Source organism: Phyllobates terribilis, unplaced genomic scaffold (genome assembly GCF_046119375.1).
Source record: "Phyllobates terribilis strain yellow unplaced genomic scaffold, ASM4611937v1 Scaffold_34__1_contigs__length_13252353, whole genome shotgun sequence".
Lineage (NCBI taxonomy): Eukaryota > Metazoa > Chordata > Amphibia > Anura > Dendrobatidae > Phyllobates > Phyllobates terribilis.
The window spans coordinates 6,467,615-6,486,159 of record NW_027362794.1 but is presented as its reverse complement, the minus strand read 5'-3'; positions in this window follow the sequence as shown (position 1 = coordinate 6,486,159).

The following is an 18,545-nucleotide window of genomic DNA, read 5'->3' as shown; positions in this document are numbered from 1 at the left end:
ACATTCAAGGACAGATTCTTTTTGCAGAGGCGTGGCACTGCGATGGGCGCGGCGTGTGCTCCGTCCTACGCTAATCTCTTTCTCGGATTTTGGGAGAGGGAGATTTTCGGGGACGGAGCGGGTGCCGCTTCCCATGCGCAGTGCTGGTATCGATACATAGATGATGTCCTGATCATCTGGCAGGGTTCCGAGCGCGAGCTCCAGGACTTTGTCTCATTTTTAAATACCAATGATCGTAACATTAAACTTACCTATAAATGTCACACCACAGAGATTGAGTTTCTTGATATCAGGATTACTGCCCGGGGGGATGGCCTTTTACAGACTGATGTTTTTAGGAAGGAAACATCAGTAAATTCCCTATTACATGCAACATCGGCTCATTTACCATCAACTATTAAGGCCATCCCCGTCGGGCAGTACCTTAGAACGAAACGAATTTGCTCCAATGACTCAGTTTTTGAGGCTCGTGCTCGTGACCTTGGCCAGAGATTTAGGGAAAGGGGATATAGCGCACGGAGTATCAAAAAAGGCTATCGACGTGCGAAAAGTACTCCACGTGATCTACTTCTGGCCAACTCGAACAAAAATACGGTGACAAATCCACCTATTAGATTTATCTCTACCTTCAACAGTCATTGGCATTTAATTAGGGAGATCTTAAATAAACATTGGTCCGTCTTAAAAACGGAACCAACTCTGAATAGGATCTTACCTGATAGACCTTTGATGACAGCCAGGAGAGGTAAAAGTTTGAGGGACTCCCTGGTCCATAGTCACTATGTGGCCCCCACTCCAGCTCCTTTCGGACCTACGAAACAAAAATGGGGATGTTATCCCTGCGGGTCATGTTTGGCCTGCAGGAATATTGTGCGTTCCAAAACTTTTAGATCTGTCCATGGACACACGGAATTCAAGATTACACATTATATTTCATGTAGTTCGAGTTATGTAATCTATTTGGCCACTTGTCCTTGTAATTTGAACTATGTAGGCCTTACCTCTAGAGAGTTCCGTGTGCGCGTTAGGGAACATGTGAGGGATATTTTAGCAGCCAGGGAAGTCTCGGATTTTTCTATCCTTAAAACTATCCCCCGACATTTTCGGTTGCACCACGGTTGTGATCCCTCTTTACTTAAATTCTGTGGTATTGACCGGGTGCATCTGGGGATTAGAGGAGGGAACTATAAACGTATTTTGGCACAGCGTGAATGCCGTTGGATTACTATCCTGGACACGGTATCCCCTCGTGGCCTTAATGAGCATAACAGTTTTGCCTCTTTCCTATGAAATTGCTCATTCTTCCTTGTTTTTAAAGTGTGGTTTTTATATTCATTTATTTTTGTATTTGTCCTTAGTTTGTGCATTATGGCGGCATACTACCTATGCATTCCGGAGCTTTGATTTTTGGACATTTGGACTATGTATCATTAGTCCTTAGACATTTAGGAGACACTTTTCTTTGCAGGACAATTTGAAACCTACCTGGATAGAATATGAAGATGGGAAGAGATTCTGGAAACTCTTTGGATCCATTAGAATGCATCTGGATTGGAGACAATCATGAAGATTTATTTGGCAATGTGCATTGGTGATATGTCTCCACTATTTGTAATATCTATGTGATTGATGTACACTGTATTCTTTGTTTCCTCTCCCCTCCAGTGTATAGAGCCTGGGTACGTGTTGTGTATATGGGGACTCTATATGTGTTGCGGTCTGGGGGAGGAGATGTATTCATCGGATTTCTTGTTGAGCATTTGCGTCTGTTCCCGTGGTGTGTGTACACCACTGTATATGATTTATTAGCCATACTCATTTGCCCTCTTTGTGTCCCTTACTTAAGATGGCTGCCGCTGTGCCGCGCATGCGCGGCGCTTTCCTCTACATGGCGCGTCCTGTGAGGCTTCCGTTACGATGGTGGTGCGGGTCAGTGACGTCATTTGGAACGCATTGTTCCCGCCCGCACTCCCACCGGGAATTTCGCCTGTCATGACGCGCCATGGGGATTCTGCTTGCCGCTCATGCGCCGCCTTCAATCAGCGGCACCACCTGCCACCAATTCCGGGATTGTATTTAGGTATGCCAAATAGCTGACCACAACCACAGCCCCCCGAAGAAGCAACGCGAAACGCGCGTCGGGGCTTCTCAGAGTCGCATGCTAATCTTTATTGCTCATATGGGTAAGCCCCTCTGATTTAAATACGATGGTATTCTTAACCCACTAGATCCTGTACGTTGGGGGGATCCTATCAGGTAACCAATTACCTATAGGTATTACTCTATGGGTGTTTGTGTGATATTCCTTACTAAATCTTAGACACCTTACTACTCTTCCATTTATTGCTGGATATCACCCTATCTATTCTATATACATTATTATATGATGGGCATAAAGATTGAGTATTTTTGTGGCTCTGTTGTGTGACTTCCACCCCGAATGACTTACTATTTGTATATGTATTTTTGTCGCTTTTGTATGTATATTTTAAATGATGGAATAAATATGTGTTTTTAATTATTAATACTCTGTTGTTTGAGTGGGAATGTACTCCAGGTTCTCTGTAGGTTAATTGTCTCTAATTGGAGTTCCCAATATATTATATTTTCTTGATACAAATTGTATAATTTTGCCAGTTCGGCTCAATAGTCTATAACCCTGGACTCTAACCTCTCCTTTAAACCACATATCCAAGCCCTTTCCACTTCCTTCCGACTCCAACTCAAAAAATATCTCCCGGATCCGCACATTCCTCAACCACGAATCTGCAAAAACACTAGTGCATGCCCTCATCATCTCCTGCCTTGACTACTGCAACCTCTTGCTCTGTGGCCTCCCTTCTACCACTCGCACACCTCCAATCTATCCTAAACTCTGCTGCCCGACTAATCCACGTGTCCCCTGCCTCTCCTCTCTGTCAATCCCTTCACTGGCTCCCCATTGCCCAGAGACTCCAGTGTAGGGCCAGCAATGGCAGCCCTGGGAGCAGCAGTACAGTATATCACTATAACCATAGTGAGCATCCAGGAGATGTGTGGCTGGCATGGCCGTGCTGTTTCTGTGGCAGAAGCCACATGATATAAAGACAAAGTAGCACTCTGTAGTGCTAAAGCATGGAAACATGAAATACATGGAATTTGAATGTCATTACTGCTTTAGATAATAAGAAAAAATGGAGATGTTTAGCACATAATTTGGCCAATTCATGCAAACCCAGCAGCCAACGACAAGGCACTTTCCGGTTTGCTGGGAACTGATCTAATGTGAATCCTCTGCTAGGCTAAAGCCTGCATTTATGGGTAGCTAGGATCCTGCTGCAGTTAAATCCGCCACAGGCTGGAGGGTGGAGCGCTCGGTCAGAGAGACAATATACAAATAGCAAAAAACTGTCACTTCCAAATCAGAAAACTGGTGTGTACAAGGCCACTCTGGAGCGGGGCTGCGCCCACTAGTCGGGTTCTGCCCGGGAGTATGTATAATGCATATATCACCGCCGTCCCCGGGTCAGAAACCAGCGACTCCGCACAGTGCACAGTCTCTGCGCTGGAGGATTTATAAGTCTGCAGTTACACAGTGACCCGACAACCCCTTACAGCAGGGGTCTCAAACTCGGCTTGGTATATGGGCCGCACACGGAAAAAAATTTAATTTGGGGAGGCGCATTCTTTGCAGGACAAAGTGACATTTTTAGTGATACCATTTTTTTCTATACACCTTCTAAACATTTTTGCTGTTTTATTTTTTATAGCTTGAGTCTTTGTGGATGTGGCGATAATAAAACATGCACTTTTTTTGTTTACTTTAGTTTATACAGTACAGACCAAAAGTTTGGACACACCTTCTCATTTAAAGATTTTTCTGTATTTTCATGACTATGAAAATTGTACATTCACACTGAAAGCATCAAAACTATGAATTAACACATGTGGAATTATATACTTAACAAAAAAGTGTGAAACAACTGAAAATATGTCTTATATTCTTGGTTCTTCAAAGTAGCCACCTTTTGCTTTGATGACTGCGTTGCACTCTCTTGGCATTCTCTTGATGAGCTTCAAGAGGTAGTCACCGGAAATGGTTTTCACTTCACAGGTGTGCCCTGTCAGGTTTAATAAGTGGGATTTCTTTCCTTATAAATGGGGTTGGGACCGTCAGTTGTGTTGTGCAGAAGTCAGGTGGATACACAGCTGATAGTCCAACTGAATAGACTGTTAGAATTTGTATTATGGCAAGAAAAAAGCAGCTAAGTAAAGAAATACGAGTGGCCATCATTACTTTAAGAAATGAAGGTCAGTCAGTGCGAAAAATTGGGCAAACTTTGAAACTGTTCCCAAGTGCAGTTGCAAAAACCATCAAGATCTACAAAGAAACTGTCTCACATGAGGACCGCCCCAGGAAAGGAAGACCAAGAGTCACCTCTGCTTCTGAGGATAAGTTTATCCGAGTCACCAGCCTCATAAATCGCAGGTTAACAGCAGCTCAGATTAGAGACCAGGTCAATGCCACACAGAGTTCTAGCAGCAGACACATCTCTACAACAACTGTTAAGAGGAGACTTTGTGCAGCCGGCCTTCATGGTAAAATAGCTGCTAGGAAACCACTACTAAGGACAGACAACATGCAGAAGAGACTTGTTTGGGCTAAAGAACACAAGGAATGGACATTAGACCAGTGGAAATCTGTGCTTTGGTCTGATGAGTCCAAATTTGAGATCTTTGGTTTCAACCACCGTGTCTTTGTGCGACGCAGAAAAGGTGAACGGATGGACTCTACATGCCTGGTTCCCACCGTGAAGCATGGAGGAGGAGGAGGTGTGATGGTGTGGGGGTGCTTTGCTGGTGACACTGTTGGGGATTTATTCAAAATTGAAGGCATACTGAAGCAGCATGGCTACCACAGCATCTTGCAGCGGCATGCTATTCCATCCAGTTTGCGTTTAGTTGGACCATCATTTATTTTTCAACAGGACAATGACCCCAAACACACCTCCAGGCTGTGTAAGAGCTATTTGACCAAGAAGGAGAGTGATGGGGTGCTACGCCAGATGACCTGGCCTCCACAGTCACCAGACCTGAACCCAATCAACATGGTTTGGGGTGAGCTGGACCGCAGAGTGAAGGCAAAAGGGCCAACAAGTGCTAAGCATCTCTGGTAACTCCTTCAAGATTATTGGAAGACCATTTCCGGTGACTACCTCTTGAAGCTCATCAAGAGAATGCCAAGAGTGTGCAAAGCAGTCATCAAAGCAAAAGGTGGCTACTTTGAAGAACCTAGAATATAAGACATATTTTCAGTTGTTTCACACTTTTTTGTTAAGTATATAATTCCACATGTGTTAATTCATAGTTTTGATGCCTTCAGTGTGAATGTACAATTTTCATAGTCATGAAAATACAGAAAAATCTTTAAATGAGAAGGTGTGTCCAAACTTTTGGTCTGTACTGTATATAGAGCAGCATTTTTAGTGGCAAAATATTTTTTCATGCTTTATTTTGAAGTTTTTGTACCAAAATCTAGTAGTAACGTGCCCCACCCTGGTCTGCGTCTTGTAATGTCCCCCATCTTTGTCCCCATCGTGTTGTAATATTCCATGCTGGGCCCCATATTGTCGTAATGTCACATACCGGTCCCCATATTGTAGATATGTCCTCATCTTGTAGCAATGCCCCATCCTGGTCCCCATCTTGTTGTAATGTCCCCATCTTCTAGGAATGTCCCCATCCTGGTCCCCCTCTTGTAGTACTGTCCCCAGCCTGGTCCCCATGTTTTAGGACTGTCCCCAGCCTGGTCCCCATGTTTTAGGACTGTCCCCAGCCTGGTCTCCATGTTTTAGGACTGTCCCCAGCCTGGTCCTCATCTTTTAGGACTGTCCCCAGCCTGGTCCCCATCTGTTAGGACTGTCCCCAGCCTGGTCCCCATGTTTTAGGACTGTCCCCAGCCTGGTCCCCATTGTTAGGACTGTCCCCAGCCTGGTCCCCATGTTTTAGGACTGTCCCCAGCCTGGTCCCCAACATTTTAGGACTGTCCCCAGCCTGGTCCCCACCTTTTTAGGACTGTCCCCAGCCTGGTCCCCACCGTTTTTAGGACTGTCCCCAGCCTGGTCCCCACCGTTTTAGGACTGTCCCCAGCCTGTTCCCCACCGTTTTAGGACTGTCCCCAGCCTGGTCCCCACCGTTTTAGGGCTGTCCCCAGCCTGGTCCCCACCGTTTTAGGGCTGTCCCCAGCCTGGTCCACACCGTTTTAGGGCTGTGCTCAGCCTGGTCCCCACCGTTTTAGGGCTGTTCCCAGCCTGGTCCCCACCGTTTTAGGACTGTCCCCACCGTTTTAGGGCTGTCCCCAGCCTGGTCCCCACCGTTTTAGGGCTGTCCCCAGCCTGGTCCCCACCGTTTTAGGACTGTCCCAGCCTGGTCCCCACCGTTTTAGGACTGTCCCCAGCCTGTTCCCCACCGTTTTAGGACTGTCCCCAGCCTGGTCCCCATCTTGGAGGACTGTCCCCAGCCTGGTCCCCACCGTTTTAGGGCTGTCCCCAGCCTGGTCCCCACCGTTTTAGGGCTGTCCCCAGCCTGGTCCCCATCTTGGAGGACTGTCCCCAGCCTGGTCCCCACCGCTTTAGGGCTGTCCCCAGCCTGGTCCCCACCATTTTAGGGCTGTCCCCAGCCTGGTCCCCACCGTTTTAGGGCTGTCCCCAGCCTGGTCCCCACCGTTTTAGGACTGTCCCCAGCCTGGTCCCCACCGTTTTAGGGCTGTCCCCAGCCTGGTCCCCACCGTTTTAGGGCTGTCCCCAGCCTGGTCCCCACCGTTTTAGGACTGTCCCCAGCCTGGTCCCCACCGTTTTAGGACTGTCCCCAGCCTGGTCCCCATCTTGGAGGACTGTCCCCAGCCTGGTCCCCACCGTTTTAGGACTGTCCCCAGCCTGGTCCCCATCTGTTAGGACTGTCCCCAGCCTGGTCCCCATCTGTTAGGACTGTCCCCAGCCTGGTCCCCATCTGTTAGGACTGTCCCCATCTATTAGGACTGTCCCCAGCCTGGTCCCCATCTTGGAGGACTGTCCCCAGCCTGGTCCCCATCTTGGAGGACTGTCCCTTATGCCGTTCTACACATACAAGAGAAAAAAAAGATTCTTCTCACCTGTCCTCCGTTCCCTTGGCGTCTTTTCTGCACCTGTGGCCCGCAGGCACCATAGACCCCGATCCAGGAGCTGTCGGCAGCTGCGCTTCAGTTCAGTGTACTGCCGCGCAGAGACCGGCTCTCTGTACAGCAATACCAGTGGCAGCCGCCGGCCTATCAGAGGCCAGCAGCTGACATCTGCGCGTGTCAGTGACGTCATACACTGCTGCGCTGGGACGCAGATGTCAGCTGCTGGCCTCTGATAGGCCGGCGGCTGCCACTGGTATTGCTGTGCAGAGCAGTACACTGAACTGAAGCGCAGCTGCCGGCAGCTTCTGGACCGGGCCGCCATCGGGGTCTATGGTGCCTGCGGGCCGCGTGTTTGAGACCCCTGCCTTACAGCAAGCCAACCATTTGCTTTGTGTGTAATACCAGGGTGAATCCAAGGTTATGTAATGATTTGTACTCACAGAACTATAATAAAATAATATATTTGTCACTTAGTTGATTTTCTTATAGAATGATCAGACTCGCAGAATTGCAAGAAATCAGTTCTGCAGTTTTGTAGGAAAGACTTTGCCCATAAATCCAAAAGACTTTGCTAAAACATCTGAAAAGAATTCTGCCACCATCCCTTTCTTTTAGGAAGGATAATGGCCGTTCTCTTTCTTCCCTTTCAGAAGGCGTTTAATGTGTCCAGCGACTGCTCTGCACTTATACCGCTGGCAAACACCGCAATGAGGAGCGACGTCCAGGAAAGTCAGGCGCGCGGCTTACTACGTCTGGGGAGGCGCAAAGAAGCGCTGGAGAGCGCAGAACTGCTGGGAATGGAATTGGAGACATTATAGGGAAACATTATTTGTCCAACTTGAGAAGAAAAAGTTGCTTTATTATGTTTAAAAGTAAAAATGGATGAAACTTACTATTATGCTCTAGTTAAAAAAAAAGGTATGGAAAAGTTGTCATCTTTGCATTGGTCCAGGATCTGCTTCTGCCAGTGACACCTATGTGGGAATGGAGCTGCCAACACCTGGGACCAGCGCTGATATAGTGTTGTGGGAAAACGCTGCAAAGTCAGAATGCTTTAAAAAATAAGTGTTGTGTAGGGGGGGCATGTCCGGCAGCCATTGGGTGCGTATGTGTCCAAGGGGGCTCCGAGCTACACAGAGGGCTCATCCCGGCATGGAGGGCCATCAGTGTGACTCCTCTTGGTTACAAGAAGCTTATGGGCCCATTTTCAGATGAGTTTGGCTGTGCTCCATTAGCATGGCCTACGCGATGCTCAGAGTTGCGGCCTCACTTGAGCTGAGGTGGGAGACCAGAGGACCTTGTCTGCCATTGTCCTGTTACGAATGGGCCCCAGACTGTGAGACCCGACTCAGAAACACATGGCCCCTTAGCAGCGCTTCACTAATTGGTACTGTCCCTTACCACAAGATGGCGTAGTTGGCCCAGACCAAGGGTGCAGTTGTAGGTAGACATTGTTCCCCCTGATACCATCACCTATTTACCAGCGCTCAGAGGGAGAGCGAGAGGAGACTGAGGAACAGGGCACAGATACGCCCTCACAGACATTATCGGGCGCACTTACAGTCTGATGTCAGCCATACCAGTGCAAGTGGCAGTATCTTTCATTAGTCAGCACATGTAATATGCAGGTACTGTTATGGCTGACCTTATTCTGAGCATAGTACTCTGCTGCCCTCATGTGGTGAATGTGAAAACTGAAACATCTCTGCACATATAAATAAAAATGATTATTGTATCATAGCACCAACATATTCTGCAGCACTTTCCAATTAAGTAAGGACCTGTACAGACAATAAAAACAATACAATGTAACACATTTTATCCGTTACAGGAGGAGTGAGGGCCCTGCTCGCAAGCTTACAATTTATATACTGAACTCTCTCAGTATCTTAAGCTGTGCAAAGCCCCCCGCTCTCATTGTCTGATGCCGGTGAAATCTGCAGCATTAACTCTGGCTTTGTGGGGTCCGTCCTTTTCAGGCTCATTATAGCTCATTTGCTAATTCTACTTTGGCTACATGAATCCAGTTCTCTATGAATTTGTCTGTCACCCCTCCCCCATCAGATCCTCTTGTTTGTGTGTCTGGAGTAGATCATTAGTGATCCAGTCTCCTTGGGAAACTGTGCGATCTCCTTTTCCGTTGGATTCTATCCTTCTCTTCCTGCCCCTCTTGGAGTTGTACACCCCCGGTAGCACACCGGACCCTTACCTTATTCTGTGACAGAGACCACCTACTACACGGCTCATTAGAAGGGGAGATGTAGTGTCCGTCCTTTGCTCGGCTTCACCTGCATCCGGCTATTGCTAACCCGGGCTGTGGAGTCAGTAAGCCAAACCTCCGACTCCTCCATTTCCAGGCCTCCGGCTCCCTCATACACGGCTCATGTGTAAGTGATAAATTTACTGTAGCACAGATTCATCTCAGCTAAAAGTCTAGACCCTTAGATCAGGAATAGGACAGACATTTATAGGACATTTCATAACTTTACCAAATTCTTGTGAAAAAAATATTCCCCACAAACTACTGTACCCAATTTATTATATATTTTAGGAGTCTGAGTTGATCCATTTTATACGGACTCCACCAAAATGGGCTTCATCTCACAACAGAACAGCAGATAAGCTGCAACTTGTTAGGGTGCTTTCACCTTGCATTCTGTGTCCCCATCGGGGCATACTTCCGAAGTTCCCCAAAAAACAGGGTCCAGGCGTATTCACTGACTGGACATAGTAGACTGGGTCTGGGTGTCTGTCTCCGGGAGGCGTATACTGAACGTTCTCTCAGTTTGCATCATTGCAGTCTATGGCCCCTTTGGCGCATACTCCTAGACCTTGTTTTATGGGGGTATTTCAGACATATTCCCAAGTATCCACGGCTCTTTTTAGGGAATGTACTGATCTCCACCTATGGCCGGGATAGTTTCTCGGCTATGTACATTGCAGAGGGCATATCACATCCCTCCATCCCTTGCCCCTTGGGTCTGCACCTTACACCTTCATTGCAAAATTCTTCAACTGTAGGGACAGAGACTTTCTTCTTTGCTTGTCTCGAAAAGACCATATGTAGTTTGAGAATACTCGCTCATTTCTGTCAAATTCCTGAAGGAACTCAACCTTATATACTCCATGTTCTCTCTGCCTCGCCTGAAGGTCATTGCTGACAACCAGTCTGACTTCTTTGAAATCCCACTGGAGGCGTTTTCACGTTATCTGTCTTCAGGTGGGCTTACTATTCAGTCTTTTGTACATATGCCGGGGAGTTTCTATCCTAGTCATGCGCACCCTAAATTGTACCCTTTACAACATTGAAATTTATATAAAGAAGGTATGTGTGTATTCTTGTACTGTACGGAACTTGTGTGTCCTATTACCCATCTGGATATTTATATACCCCCTCCATTTATACCAGTCGTCATGCACAAAGCTGTTGCTTTCATGCTACTATATAGTTCCCCACTAGTAATCTGGCTCCAGTATTTTAACTGTACTCGTGGTATAAATAGGGAGCGGTCCCGGCTGTTGAGCCCTGACACTGATGTGGACTCCTCTGTAATATTGCAGTGTATGGGGACTGGGTCTGGTGCTCTTCCATCTCCTCGTCTAGGACACACTCCTGTTATCCTTTCACTCATGACTGCCTCTCCCACATAGAATAAGAAAGCACAGCAGCACTCTGTAAGGGCCAAGACATATGCAAACACTAAGAAAATAAGATCTAAACTGCACTATTGCTAAATAAAATGTACTTAGAAAAAATCAAGGTTCTTAGCTCATAAATTGGCCAATTCATGTGTGCCCATCAACCACGGCAAGGTGACCTCCGCATGATGGGTAACTATTTTCCTAAACATGCCTCTCTTGGGCTATAAGCCTACAATTTTAAGTGGGCAGTTAGAAAGCAACACTAATTAAAAGCACTCTTGGGTTGATGGGTGGAGTGCAGAGTCAGAAAAGGAGGCAGTCAAAACCTCCATGGTAAACTGCAAGAAAACAAAAAACCTGACCACCACCTCTTGGCCCTTACAGAGTGCTGCTGTTCTTTCTTATTTTATGTTATGCAGTCATTGCAGCGTGCACCTGTTCACACTATATGGAGGCTGTTAGGGATCCGGGTGGTGGAACCTCTGTGCTGGGGTGCAAGGAGGGACCAGAGGGGCGTAACTAGGTATCAACTCGGACTGACCAAGGTCGCACGGCGGCTCACTCGACTCCGTGAACCAGGGAAGGACCGAGCAGAGGGACCAATTGCTACTCTGGGCCAGTCCTTGTATGAGAGCAGGTGACTCCCATGGGTCAGAAGGCAGGGACTGACCGGTACAGCAGATGAGCACGGCAGGCAGACTGACGGGTGATCCGGGTAGACGGACTGGCGGACACCACAGGTAACTGGCAGGAGCCTCTGGGTAGGCTGGCTGGTAGGCACGGCAGGTAACTGGTACGTTCTCCGGGTAGGCAGGCAAGCCTGGCCCATAGGCAGACTGGCGGGTTTGGACCGTAGGCAGACCGTCGGGCTGGAGAGTGTACTTGCCTGGCGGAGTGGACTGGTAGTCAGGCTGGCGGACTGGACTGGTAGTCAGGCTGGCGGACTGGACTGGTAGTCAGGCTGGCGGACTGGACAGGTAGTCAGGCTAGCAGCGGGACCTGAGGGCTGAAGCAGAGTTTAGAACACCGAGCTACAACCTTGCACAGGCACCTCCATTTTGGAGGAGGTTCCTTTTATATGATAAGACCTCCGGCCATTGGCCGGGAACTCCTTAGGACGGCGCGTGCGGCCCCTTTTAAGAGGGAGGGAGCGCGCGCCTTAAGCACAGTGCCCGGGAAGCTGCACGCGCCGGCAGCAGCAGCAGGAGAGCCGGAAGGTGCCGGGCCGTGAGCGCGGCGGTAAGGGGGACGGCGTCGACGCCGATGCTACAGAGGTTCTGGTCAGGTTTTTGTTTTCTTGCCTCTCCCACATAGATCTTGCCCTGGTGCCGGACTCTGCCTTGGCTGCAGTCATTTTCTATTATTACCTCTGTCACTCCATCCCAGATCTTACTCCTCTCCCTGTTCCCCTCTTGGGAGGGTCCATTTCCAAGGCCACTGTGACATATAAATCCATCTTGTGTCTCTCTCCTTCTCCTTTTTTTTTATTTCAAAATAACAATGAGGACCGTATAATACAACAGGTATGGGATACTTTTGAAGCATTTGCTCATGATATCCTGGCTCCTGCTGTGAGGGATGTGGAGATGACTGAGGTATCACACAGGAGCTCCAGTACCTGTGGAGCATAAGTCCCAGTGGCCGGCAGCCTTACTTGTTACACTCCCTCTGCTTAGAGATGATGAGCAACATGGTCCTTTTATGTATGACAGGAATACTAAATGGGGACAAATGTGGTAAACTACTTACCTATATGGCAAATCGTTACTGTGACCCCATGGTAATCAGGGCACTTAGGGGCGAGGAGAGGAGAACTAGAGGGGACCCTAAACATGTTCTGTCGGAGTTTGATAATTTTTACCAATCTTTATTCCTCATACAGGCCTGTTTATTACTTCAGTTTGATGTAAAAATTCTAGATAAAGTATTGGAAATTCCTCTGCGTTCATATATTCGGCAAATTATTCATTGTGACCAAACTGACATTGTGCCAGGAAAGTCGACAACCCTCAACCTCCAGCGTTTTTATTTATTTTTCTCTAAGGAGGACACGTTATGGTCTCACTTGATGCCAATAAAGCCTTCAGCTCTATTGAATGGTCTGTTCTTTGGGCGACCAAGCGTTGGATGGGCTTTCGGCCAGTGATTACTAAATGGGAGAAGCTCCTATACGCGGACACTGTGGTGCGTATATGCTTCCCCCTGATCCAGGGCGCGCAGCAGGGATGTCCGCTGTCCCCAATGCTGTGACTGTAGTGGAGCCACTGGCCGCCCTTATCCGCTCCACCCCAGAGATTCAGGGGTTTATCCAGGCCCCAACACACAGCAAACTTAGTCTCTACGCAGACAGCACTTTCCTGTACCTGCAAGGTGCTAACGTGTCAGTACCAGCAGCGCTGAATGTGATTGATGAGTGCGGCCTCTTCTCAGGTCAAAAAATCAACTGGGATAAGTCTTTTGTCTTCCCTGTAGACCTGAAAGTCCCCTTCAGACAAGCCTCCCTCCTATCTTTAATATGGGTTTCAAAGTTCTCTTATCTAGGAGTCCAAGTATCTACATATTTAGGTGAATTCGCTACACAGCTTCGCTCTTTTGTTGATTATAAAAGCTAAGATAAGGAGATAAGAGAAGTTACTCCTGTCGGTCGCGGCTCACATCCGGTTATATCCCCAATATATGTGAACTTCAATACCTTCAATAAGCGTAACTCCATCTTTTCCTCATTCATTTTGCAGGGTCACAGAACTGGGATCCATCGCCCGGTCCTGTAATATGCTCGGGTGAGGGGGTGGCTTTATCGGACCCTAGACTGTATTATTGGGCGTATTATTATCCTTTTGCGCATTATTGGTTTGTTCAGCTTTCTTGTATATGTAGGTGGAACAGGGATGACTTTCTGAGAGCCCTTGTGGCCATTGTTTGACCCTATGACCCAGAGATTAAACACCCTTTGCACATACTTTTTTGCTCCTCCAAGAGCATACATGGAAAGCTCTGGCCCGCAGGGTGATTTATATTTGGCTTGCGGCACCAGAACCTCCACCCCTATGTGGGGCCCATTACCCTGTATGGAGGACTATGTGGGGCACATTATACTGTATACTGATTGGCTCACGACTTTGTCCAAGGTTTTCATTTTGGCCCTCTGTGTGTTTGAGTTTGACATCCCTGTTCTAGAGGGCCCCTTCAATACATAACTGATTTTCATGCAGGCTATATCAATCTAGACCATGGTATGGAAACTTTTCTGTGCTCCTTTTTCTCACAATCATACCCCTCTCTGGCATAGCAGCACTCTTATTGAATTATTAGATTTGGAGTGAGGGCCTTTATGGGAAAGGGCAGGCTCGGTTTACCTGGGTCAGGTCTATGTGGCTGGTGACCCATTTCATGTTCTGAAGTGAAATCTTCTTTACCCTTCCATTTCCTACAGCTTAGACAAACTAATTCCTAGCTATTCCGAGAGAGCGGCTCAACTCTGTATCCTACATTGCACATATTACACCACAGCCAGGATGAGTAGGGTCCAGCCCCAGTTCCTGGATGTATGCCTCATGTGCCGCAAGGGCCGGGGGACGTTCCTCCACCTTCTGTGACACTGTCCAGAGATTTGGGCTTACTGGCCAAGTTGGTTAGATTCCTACATGACAGTATGGAGAAGCCTGTCGCAGAGGACCCTGTAACCTGCCTTTTGGTTCTTGACCTTGAGGCGTGCCTGGGTCACTCCTAACTGCCTGCACTCTTTTGGGGCTGGTGGAAGGGTGAGAGCGTCGATCCTCATATCTGGTGGCAGAGTTTGTGGTATGGTGGAGTGTTCGTCATTTTTTTCCTTCTTACTGTTCCTCGGTCTCACCCCCGGCCCATTCTCTGTTTCCGGGCCCCCAGTGGGAGCAGTTTATTTTTATTTTTTTATTATTAAAATTGTTTGATCCCAGGCCTTCATAATGTACAATCTCATGGCAGTGCACTTGGTATACGTGATATTTTCTTTGCACATCGGTCCCTCCTAGTTGTACACTGCATGTTCGGTTGACTTGTTCTTTTGTTGTACTGTAGTATGTACTTCATTCTGTATTTTCTTAATGACATTGCCTGGATCGTCCGGCTGCAGAATGATTTTGGCACCAGTCAGACACCTCCGTAATGGTACTGAATGGTGGATAAGAATCTGCCTGTATTTCTCAACATCGAGGACACCAAGAAATGGGCAACGTTAAGTGCTGTAGATGCAATGGTCAACCAAGGAAACGTAGTGCAGCAGATGAAAGATATATCAGGATTACTTCCCTTCAGTGTTGGAATATGTCCAGCAGTGTCATCAGCTCTAAGCTCCGTTTGTTTGTTTAGTTAAATGTCCATTTATTATGCCATACCTCTGTCTTTTTTTTGTGCATATATTTGTGTTTCTTCAGATATTTTGTTATACCATGCCTGAGGAAGAGACCTAAGAAGTCCTGAAAGCTTGCTTTGTAACATCATTTATTTTATTATTTTTGTTAGCCATTAAAAGATATCATAACTACAAGATTATCTTGTTTTTTCCTACTGAGAGCAATCTTTTTTTTTTTTTTTTTAATTAGCTAACAAGTAGAGATGAGCGAACATTTCAATGTTCGGTTCGGAAATGTTCATAGAATATTTAGACATTCGCCGAACATTTCCGAACACCATACTGTTCAATGGGGGTGGGGGGGACAAAAAAAAAGCATATGCAACACCTTCACTCTGGCCCAAAAGCTGTCAAAACCCATCAAATTAAGGGTGTAGACACCAGGAAAGTGGGTCAATTGATGCCAGAGTACAAATACTATATTTATTATTACTATTGCAGCGACATTTATTCCGTGGTGCTTTGCATGTGAAAAGGGGTCACCGACTGGTACAAGAGGAGAGCGGACCCTGCCTGCGAGGGTGCACAAACAATCTGCAAGGGATGGTTGAGGATACAGTAGGTCAGGGTACAGCTGGTTGTGCAAAAGTACGCTGGAGTGAGGGTTACCACATATTGTACGCTTGTCAGAAGAAGTGGATCTTCAGCTTCTTTTTCAAGGTTTCCATGGTAGGCGACAGTCTGATGTGTTGGGGTACAGCGTTATCACAGTAGGGGAGATGCATGGAACAAATCTGCTGAGAGCCTAAATCACGGTAAGCTTCCAAGAGCTCACAACTGAGCAGATAAACCCCTGCACCAATTAATATGAAGGTGAAAGGCTTCTAATGACTGCAGGAGTGGGAGGAATCAAACACTTCTGGCTCCTCTCTGTGACGGTAAACCCATAACACCTTGCAAGCTTCAACACAATGTTCACAAGGTAGACAGCAGTGGTGGTCGGTCTCCTACACAACGAGCTAACTCCATGATGATAGAGGACAACATCTGCAAGTAGTTTGTATGTTCTCCCCGTGTTTGTGGGGGTTTCCTTCAGGTTCTCCGGTTACCTCCTCAGTGAAAAAGCAGCCATACAGCAGTGTTCACAGTTCAAAAAATTAGGGACTGACACCACCATTTGCGTGGCCAACAGTTTGGAGATGGTGGAGTTCGACCTCTTAGCTTTGTCATGTGTGGGAGGAAATTTGTAAGAAGTAAGGGGCAGACCTAGCACCACACTAAATATAAATTATGTATTTGTGCCAATGTCACCATGAATGCAAACAAGCATAAGAAAAAGACAAGGGGGATTGGGACAAATCCAGGGCACCAAATACAATTAATAAATAGATATAAAGACACTAATGTACAAAAATATGCAAAATTTTATTAGTCTCAAAGCACACTACATAGGACATTATTAAAAAACATGATAAAAAACATACACAGGACAAAGAAGGAAAAAAAATCCACCCAGACAAAAGAAAAATAATCAATAGATATGTCAAAGATGTATTACACAACTGTGCAAGATAAATGTACTTCAATAACAATGGTACATAATTCCAAATATCGCTAAAATATATATGGCATGTTATAGATAAATCAATTGGTAAGAGAGCATAGTGGAAAATATCTATGCTCCACTATCGAGCCCACAAATAAATGAAGTATAAAGCAATATAGGAATAAGGAGAGTACCAGAAAATAAAGATGCACAGAGAAAAGGAAAGAGTATAAATAACCTACGCGTTACGCCAAATGCTTATGAAGCCATAAGCATATTTGGAATTATGTACCATTGTTATTGAAGTACATTTATCTTGCACAGTTGTGTAATACATCTTTGACATATCTATTGATTATTTTTCTTTTGTCTGGGTGGATTTTTTTCCTTCTTTGTCCTGTGTATGTTTTTTATCATGTTTTTTAATAATGTCCTATGTAGTGTGCTTTGAGACTAATAAAATTTTGCATATTTTTGTACATTAGTGTCTTTATATCTATTTATTAATTGTATTTGGTGCCCTGGATTTGTCCCAATCCCCCTTGTCTTTTTCTTATGTGTGGGAGGAAACAATCTTTTACGTGACCACAAATGCGGGACTGAGGGCTGGCTGTGGTGCTGATAGAGGGCGGAGTATGGTGAAACGGACAAACTGCTGGACCGTGAGTGAGGTGCAAGCACAGATGTAACGGTGGATTGAGAAACGTGGTGTGCTCAGTGAAACAAACACAGCAGGCATGTCTGCTTCTGATACAGCTGACAGGCTCTCTTTCACCCTGACTGGAGCGGGTACAGAACTAGAAGTTCTGTGGTGGGAGACCTGCGTGACAATACTTGGCACGGTAACAGAGGAGGAGGAAGAAGCAGCTGATGCGGTTGATGAGGCAGCTGATGGTTGTTGAGGTCCGCATTTTAGCGCGGTAAGATTACCAGCGTAACACATGTTGTGTGCGCATGTGAAGGTTCATGCATGTAGTAGTCAAATCATTAGCACTTTTTCCCTCTACTGAGTTTTTTATCGCAAACTTTGCAGATAACGCGATCTGGCTCATCCTTTGCGGTCTCAAAAAAAAAAGCCCAGACTAGGCAACCTTTGCCGCCCCTGCGAGCTGCAGACCAGCGGCCGCTTTCAGTCACTGCCACGGTTGTTGCGAAGGATGCAGTGCTCCTCGTGTTTGCATTACTTTGTGTCTGCGCCATAGGACGCAACGTAACCTTCTCGTCTTCCTCCTCCACCTCCTCAGATGAGCTACTCAGCTGCGTACCTCTGGGTTCACACCAAGTTGGATGAACAACCTCATCATCCCATGTGCTATCCCATTCCTCACCTTCAGAGTCACCCTCCTCTTCTTCTTGCCCCGACCGCACAGTACAGTCGAGGGTCACGGAACTACTCTTACTCAACTCCCCCCTCCCCCCCTGTATGGAGAACAATATCTGTCCCAAACAATTTTAAGCGGAGATGTAGCCTGCTTTATATACCAATTTTGAGTTTATCAGGTCTGTGCACCCCTTTTGTGGAGAAAAATATCGGCACCAAAAAATTTATTTCACTAGAGTATAACTATTGTAAAGGAGACCAAAACCTCTTCGAATACAGCCAACCCAGCACATCGAGATTGTTATGCACACGCCCGGACTGACTGGCATGTGCGGGTGTTGTGGTTCCACTGGACCATGAACCGGAGAGTGCCTGGAGGGGCGTGACTAAGTATCTGGCCGATCCGACCAAGATGGCACGACGGCATACGACGCCAGTGCACCAGGGAGAAACCGGGCAGAGGGACCAGGTGCTACTCCAGGTCAAACTCCGGACACGGGGGTTGACCCACACAGGGATTACTGGAACAGGCTGGTTAGGCTGGCGCACAGACTGGAGGGTATAGGCA